Genomic DNA, 8,875 nt, shown 5'->3' with positions numbered 1-8,875 from the left:
ACAAAATTAAATAGAAACCCAACCATGTCAAAAAACCAAGAAACAGATGACTATTTTGGGTGAAGTACAAATACTATTGCCTTATCTTCCCGGACCCACAACAGGGTTCTCAGAGGGCAGTTTGATAGCTGACCTGGTGAAAAGAGTGCTAAGGCAGAAGGCAAGACTTTTAGTCTTATCTCTGCAACTTAACTCCACGTTATCCCACTGCCTGACCTGTGAAGTGTACATAATACTGCTTTCCCCATCTGCATCATAGGGTATCGCAGGAATTTAAAATCATATTTGTACAAGCACTTTACAAAAAAAAATCTAGGTAAATATAAGGCTAAAAGTAATGACTTATTAATTAGAAATATAGATAGGAAGATTTGTTTTCTGTATGCCACCTTTGGAGAAATGGGAAAACAAGCAAATAAATTAGTTTTTATACATTTGGTGATTAAAGGAACTCCAAGAGTTAAGAATACATGACCCACGTAGAATTGTAAGCAAAAACTTTATCTGGGTATATGGCAGGAATAGGATTCATGCTTTATCAGATCACTTAAATACTTTATGGCCATGAAAAGGTCACTCCCTTTCTCCTTCTTCCCATACCTTAGAGCCTTTGAGTTTAAAGGCATCCTCTGCTTCTAGTCTATACTCCCATAACTGCCTGTAAAATACTCACATGGATACTGTCACCCTATTCTTCCTGTAAACCATGCAAACTTGTCACAGAGTAGCTTTAATATGCCATACTCATTAATGTAGGAAAACGACTAAAACAGTGTAGAAATATGTAAAACAACAAGCATTTAAACAGATGCTTTTCTGCTAAATCTTCATTTTGCCAGAAAGTATAAAAAACCAAAGCAATTCATCACCCAAGTAGTTTCTTTTAACCATTTTATTAATTTGACCCATGATGTCTCCCGCCCCTCATTCTCACGAGGAATCCTTCGTTCTGAGGTGATACAGCTAAACATTTTGGGACTTGGCCTGACCCTCACCTGAATCTACAAATGTGTGAAATAGAAGCCTGAGAACTGATCTCAGCATCCTGTTGATTTCATAAATGAATATGCACAGCTGGGTTGTTGATTGTCTTTCCTTTCAAAGGGTAAAGTTGTATCTGCTTTTTAATGCCATGCAATCAATGGGATATGCTTAAACTTAAGTTCTTCAGGGTGAAATCTCAACAGGCAATGCAATGCTATTTGGCTTCTCCTCATCTTTGTGCAGGAGAAAGTGGGCCATCATTTTGTGAAAGAAATGTAATGGGTAATAAGGCTATATTTCCAGTTCGGTGTTTGCCTAGAGCTTGCTATGCCATTATACATAAAATTTTATGAAAAGGGCTAAAATCTGAACTTTCTGGGCCTCTTGAGTGGCCATTCTATTTCTCAGCATGCTTTATACTCTATCCTCTCTCTGTCCAGCATTATAATATTAAAGTCTGAGGTCTAGAAATAGCTAGATTAAACAGTGTGCTCATTTGGAACCCTCACATCTTTGATAAAAATTTCCTCTATGGTAAGGAGAATGAAGCCACTTTATTCTGATTGCTGTATTTTTCCTCCTACATTAGAGCTTACTGAGGAAAGGACACACAATCTGTATGACGTATCTCATAGATCTCTGAAGCAATTTTTTCCAAATTACATTCCCCCCTACTCATTCCCAGCCCACAGCTGCACAGCTACATGTGATTTGTTGAGATTCTCAACAAGGAGTAAGGTTCCAGAAATGAAACAATGGAACAGTCTGTTTTGAAATGTAAAATTTAAACCTTTGCTGGAGAAGACCCAAAGGAGACAGCAGAGAGAGAGAGAGAGAGAGAGAGACAAGAGAATTTCTAGGAATTAATCATAATGAACATCATTTCAGTACATTTCCTCGGAATCTGGAACTAACATTTCCACAGGTGCATCAGAGGAAGTGTGATTACTTATAAATTTATATTAGATGTGACAATTAGCTTAAACTTCTTTTGTATTACTAAGAGAAGAGGAGGGAGCGTGATGCTGTGAAAGGGAACAGTGGACCAAAGTGATAGATTCAAGTCGGATCCTTCTAGCAAGGCAAGCGTGAGCAAGTCCCTTAAAATAAATTGTAATTGATTCATTGATTCATTCAGTTATACATATCCAGTTTGCATCAGCACTGTGCTATAAGTCTGATTTCTCATCTCTAATAAGGGACAGTAATCTGACAAACAAATGAGATAATAAATGTGACAACTCTATTGAATACCATTTATTTTGAGTCATACAGTGAAAATGAAATTGAGTCAAATAAAATACTTTCAATAAAAATGGACTATTGTAATGTAGTGTCATCAAATGATGTCATTTTATTTATAAGAAAATATTAATAGAATACATTTTTTAAAACGTTGCTTTCTGAGATGATAATTCCTTCTTTAGAGGTTGGACATATTTGACATATTTATAGCAGCGCAATTCACTTTGGTGATCCTGGATACTGTTTTTTGAAGTTATGTTAATTCAGCTTTTTTACTCCAGTGATAGATATACAATCAGAGCCAATCTTGGATAACATGAAAAATGTATATCTATTATTGGAATCATCATTTGACTAAAAGGATAACTATGTAATCCCAGAATATTTGAAAACTTAATTCAGGGGTTTCAATTGAAGCTTATTAGGTTTTACAAGGGGTCTTCAAAGATTCATGAATAATGCATATTATGAAAAAACTATGCATGGATTTCAAAATTTTTTTGCACCAAAACAAACTTATACCAATTTGTTATGACATATCTGAGCAGGATCTAGTTTAAGGCACTAAGAAGGATAAGACATCAGTTTGAAAAGATCCTCTATCAGAGCAACATGAATTCTGCTAAAATTTAAGAACAAGCCTCAAATTTATGGTAAAGCTTGGGTGGAAGAATGGTGAAATCATTGATGCTTTATGAAAAGTTTATGGGACAATGCCTCAAAAGATAAAAATGGATAACTCACTTTAAGAAGGGGTGAGATGGCTGGGCGCGGTGTCTCACACCTGTAATCTCAGCACTTTGGGAGGCTGAGGTGGGTGGATTACCTGAGGTCAGGAGCTTGAAACCAGCCTGGCCAACATGGTGAAACTCTGTCTCTACTAAAAATATAAAAATTAGCCGAGCATGGTGATGGAAGCCAGTAATCCTAGCTACTTGGGAGGCTGAGGCAGGAGAATCGCTTGAACCCAGGAGGCGGAGGTTGCAGTGAGTGGAGATCGCGCCATTGCACTCGAGCCTGGGCTACAAGAGGGAAACTCTGTCTCAAAAAAGGATGAATTCATGTCTTTGCAGGGACATGGATGAGACTGGAAACCATCATTCTCAGCAAAATAACGCAGGAACAGAAAACCAAACACTGCATGTTCTTGCTCATAAGTGGGAGTTGAACAATGAGAACACATGGACATAGGGAGGGGAACATCACACACTGGAGCCTGTCGGGGGGATGGGGGACTAGGGGAGGGATAGCATTAGGAGAAATACCTAATATAGATGATGGGTTGATGGGTGCAGCAAACCACCATGGCATGTGTATACCTATGTAACAAACCTGCACATTCTGCACATGTATCCCAGAACTTAAAGTATAATAAAAATAAACAAATAAATAAATAAATAAATAAATAAATAAATAAATAAATAAGAAGGGTGAGATGATGTTGAAGATGAAACCCACAGCGGCAGGCCATTTACATCAATGTGTGAGGAAAAAATTCATCTCATTTGTGCTCTAACTGAAAAAGACTGAGGATTAATAGCACAAAAAATAGTCAACACTATAGACATCTCAATTGATTCAGCTTACAACATTTTGCCTGAAAATTTAAAGTTGAGCAAACTTTCCACTCGATGGGTGCCAAAACTGATGCATCCAGATCAGCTGCAGACAAGGGTAGAGCTTTCAATGAAAATTTTCAACAAGTGAGATCATGATCCTGAAGCATTTTTTTTTTCCCAAAGAATTGTAACAGGAAATGGAACATGGCTTCACCAGTGTAATCCTCAAGACAAAGCACAGTCAGAGCCATGGCTACCAAAAGATGGAAGTGGTTCAGTTAAAGCAAAAGTGCATCAATCCATCAAGAGCAGAGGTCATGGCGACAGTTTTTTGAGATGCTCAAGGCATTTTGTTTGTTGACTTTCTGGAGGGCCAAAAAATGATAACATGTGCTTATGATAAGAGTGTTTCGAGAAAGCCAAAGCTTTAGCAGAAAAATGCCTGGAAAAGCTTTACCACAGAATCCTTCTCCACCATGACAATTCCTGCTCATTCCTCTCATCAAACAAGGACACTTTTGCTAGAGTTTTGATGGGAAATCAGTAGGCATCCACCTTACAGTCCCGATTTGGCTTCTTCTGATTTTTTCTTTCCAAACCTTAAAAAACCTGTGAGGGGCATCCATTTATTCAGTTAATAATATAAAAAAGACTTCATTGACATGGTTAAGTCCCCAGGCTCCTTGATTCTTCATGGTTGAACTAAATGGCTGTATCATTGCTTACAAAAGCATTTTGAACTTGATGGAGTTTATATTGAAAAATACAATTTATATATTTTTCTTTCATGTTTTAATCTAATTTTTCCATGAACTTTTTGAAGTTCTCTCAAATAGGGGCAACAGTAGTGACCTTTTGGGAGAAAATAATTCCAGAACATACTCTGTACTGCTCCTCTACTCTTGAACTGGGATTGGCATCATATCAGGTCCCATAATGGGATGGAGGTGTGCACTGACTTAATAAGTACATTAGACACAATTAGGAGTCCTTTGATCATTTAGGGAGACAGTAAAATGTCATATTTTTGTTTGACTTGATTATTTCTTTTGTCGAACAGGAATCATCCAATGATTCTGTGTTAAATAGTATCTGCTTTGTTATATACAGGATCAAAATATGCTTAAAATTACCACTGTTGCAATTTTGGTAATTCTGAAAAATAAGGCTCCAGAATAGTCACTTGAAACTACCCCAGCAAGCTAGCCCAAGTGCCAGCAAGCCTAGTCTGGAGATACCGGAATGTCAGGACAGGCTTGCAGGAAACGGGGCTGGCACCTGCCTCCATGCACCTGTGTTCTTTCACAGACCCAGCAGAGCAGCAGTGGTGACCATGGCAGGTGAGGAACTGGGTCAGAGGAAAAGTTTTGCATGTTTTGAGAGGACAGCACTGAGGTTGCTCAGCTTCGTCTCCTCCCTCACAGCAAGTTGTAGGTCATAGAGCGGTTTGCAAAGTGCTCTTCTGTCGACTATTTCTTTTCCTTCTTCACAGCAACCCAATATCACACATTGATCACTCAGGTTTTATTAACTTTTACAGAGGAATACATTTGGCTTCTGATGAGGTGATAGCTAAACATCACACAGCAATAAATGGAAAGAGAAGGACTTGCAGCCAGTCTCCTGAACCCTAAATCCCACAGTTCATTGGCTGCCCAATTGCCTCTCCTACAACACAATCACATGTGGGAAGTGAAAGAAGGAAGTGACTCCATCCTCCTAGAGGGCAGCTGAGAGTTTTAGAGGAGAAGGGGCTTTTAGGAGGAGAGGAAACAAGTGGCTACCTACAAATTTACCACAGTGGACTAGTTACCGATGGTGGGTGGTTTGGTTTTGATAACAATGGATTGGAATGGTATTGACACACCTCTGGAATAATCCACATTCCAACAAACCTCTGTTGTTTTAGGAGCACTTTCAGTCTAATCAGAGCTAAGCATCCTTTGGAGTATTCAAAAGGAGTGACAAGCTACTAAAGACTTGGAGCTGAACAAATTAACCATGTGAGCATTTTTATGAAGATCAAAGCAATAGAAATGTCCTCCTCCTCATACTGCATCGTTTTAGAGTATATGAGGATGCTTGTCAATGTTTCTAAGCTTTGTGGTGGGAGGTGTAAAATCAATGTACAGACAACTAGAAATTCTGAATAGGACAGAATAAAAGAACACATTATAATGAACATGTTGACAGGAAGATGTATCAGACAACATAATACATCTTTTAATATCAAATTTCTACAGTCCTCATTATGTGTGCTTATGTTTTCTGTTCCTTTAGCTCAAGAATTGGCAGAAGTTATTTTGTCTCAAAATATATAATGTGCAATCACAACTTTCCATCTAGTGCATTGTGCTAAACATCCTGAGGGGCCCAAGCAATATATTCAAATTAATACCCAATTTGCCCACTGGGTAAAACCCCTAAATTTATGGCTCATCCTTTTCTCACATTTCTCATATTGAGAACTAACTATCAGGTAGTGAAAGGTCTTGACATTTTCAGGCTGTTTGGCGCTGAGGAATTATTATTATTATTATTATTATTATTATTATTAGTTTGAGACAGAGTCTCACTCTGTCACCCAGGCTGGAGTGCAATGGCGCGATCTCAGCTCACTGCAAGCTCTGCCTCCCGAGTTCATGCCATTCTCCTGCCTCAGCCTCCCTAGTAGCTGGGACTATAGGCGCCCGCCACCATGCCTGGCTAATTTTTTGTATTTTTAGTAGAGACTGGGTTTCACCGTATTAGCCAGGATGGTCTCGATCTCCTGACCTTGTGATCCGCCCACCTTGGCCTCCCAAAGTCCTGGGATTACAGGCGTGAGCCACCGTGCCCAGCTGGCACTAAGGAATTTTTAAAAATCATGTTAGAAATTGGTCACATTTTTTTCTTTTGAAATAGAAATTTCAATGCTTTCTCCCTGACAGCAGACCTTGACTCAGGAAGGAACACTGCAGGCTGACTTTTTATTAGGAATTATTTGTTTTTAGAGACTCTGATGTCCTTGAAGGTCCAAATCCCTGCCTCTCATTGGATCTTTAAATTTCATACCATGACCAGCCTTGTGCCTTGAACATAGTATTAGAACAGATACACAATGTAAATGTTGGGCACTACCTTAGCTGTCATTTCATCCAACTTCTTCATTTTGGGGGAATAAGTGCCCCAAATGGTGCCTTCATTATGAAGAGCTAATTTGGTAAAGAGTTAAATCTGGACTCCAAGTCTCCTGTCTTGGGAGGTTGAAACCATCCCTATAAATTATAAAATTAATCAAGGAAGAAGGGAGAGGCAGAAATGAAAGTAAATCAAGCTGCAAGGCATTCAGCATTAATCATTAGGTCAGCTTGCTCTCTGATCTGCTTCCTCACAGTTGTTTACTTATTGCCCAAGAATCAGTAGATCCTGTTACAAGCCTCTATGTAACTTGAACATCATAAAATCTTAAGTTTTCCCTTTGAGATATTCTTTCAGGTCCTGCATACCAGTGAAACTACCGACATCAGCTGGTCTGAAGGAGACTGGTCTGAAGTAAGAAACTGACTCAGTAAAGAAAGTAGTTTCCACATCCTGAGGATTTCATCCCTCTTACCCTGACCAATCAATGACTCAATTTTTTTCAGTCTCTTGTTCCCTACAATCTCCTTAAAAACTCCAACCCAGAACTCCTCAGGAGATGATTGGGGGGAGGTCTCCTCGCTCTCCTCATTCAGCTGCCCTTCAATCATTAATCTCTTTCTCTGCTGCAAATCCTGCTGTCTTGGTATATTGGTCTGTTACTGTGCAGCAGGCATATGAACCTGTTGGTCCTCTAACAAGGTCCTGTCTAGTGCTCCATTCACCAGGATTGTAAATATTTTTTGGCTGAAGGAAGCATTAAACCTGCCCTTGCAAAGATCACAAATGACCTTCCAATTGCCAAATCCGATAACCTTTTCTCATTTCTAATATTCCTCAGTTTATATTCCTGGGAAACAAAGAAAAGAGGTATCCCAGGCAGAGCCACATTCAACTTCTTGAATTCTGATTGGTAAAATTATTTGTCACATCCTTACTGCTTTCTCTTTAGCCAGTGGACATCTGTCCAAGACCAATCCTTTCCCTAATAACAATCTCACTCCTTCTAGGTTCTTTAAAAACCTTATTTAGTGTATGCCTTTGTATGCCATTAGCAATATTTAACCTTTAAACTCTCCTTCTGGACTGACTATTTACCTTCAAGGTAGAAACACAAGTCTGACACCTCACAAAAGCCTCCCTCCACCTTCCATTATTTCCTCTCATCCCTGTCAACAATAATCTTCTGAAAGAACAGAATCTTCTTCCTTCTTAAAGAAAGAATCTTCTTTCTGCGTACACCTCCCTTCCGCCGATGCATGCCTCAGCTCCCTGCTTTGTGGCCTTTTCCTGTCAGTCCACTGGTACTGATCTTGCTGGTTGCTGGCTGTTTTTTTTTTGGTCGTCAGAGTCTCTTCATTTCCCAGGCTGGAGTGTAGTGGTGTAATCATGACTCACTACATTCCTGACCTCCTGGACTCAAGTGAGCCTTCCACCTCAGCCTCCTGAGTACCTGGGACCACAGGCATGCATCACCATGTCCAGCTAATTAAAAAAAATTTATTGTAGAGCTAGGATCTCCCTATGTTGCCCAGGCTGGTCTTGAACTCCTGGGCTCAAGCAATCCTCTTGCTTTGGCCTCTCAAAGTGCTGGGTTTATAGACATGTGCCACCATACTTGGTCTGTAGTGCTTTCTAATTACCAAATTCAGTGGATGTTTTTCAGCCTTTACTTCATTTCTCAGTGGCATTTGACATTATTGCTCTATTGTGGACAGCTGTCATCTGTTTTGGCAGCCCAGCTCTAAATGTTTCCTTCAGGGAATTTTCTACCTTATGAGGAGGAGTCTGTCTCCCAAATGCCAGATAGCTGCTCTCTCTCTTCTTCATGAACCCCTCTCTTGCAAGGTAGATATTCCATAAAGACCTGTTTTTAGCCTACTTATCTCTCTGTATCAGCGCTACTCAATCTTTTAAAAAAATATCATGGCACACACAGGAAACATAATAATATGGCACTAAAGGTA

The sequence above is a fragment of the Pongo pygmaeus genome, chromosome 14, assembly GCF_028885625.2.
Source record: "Pongo pygmaeus isolate AG05252 chromosome 14, NHGRI_mPonPyg2-v2.0_pri, whole genome shotgun sequence".
Lineage (NCBI taxonomy): Eukaryota > Metazoa > Chordata > Mammalia > Primates > Hominidae > Pongo > Pongo pygmaeus.
Note: the sequence above shows the minus strand (reverse complement) of the source record.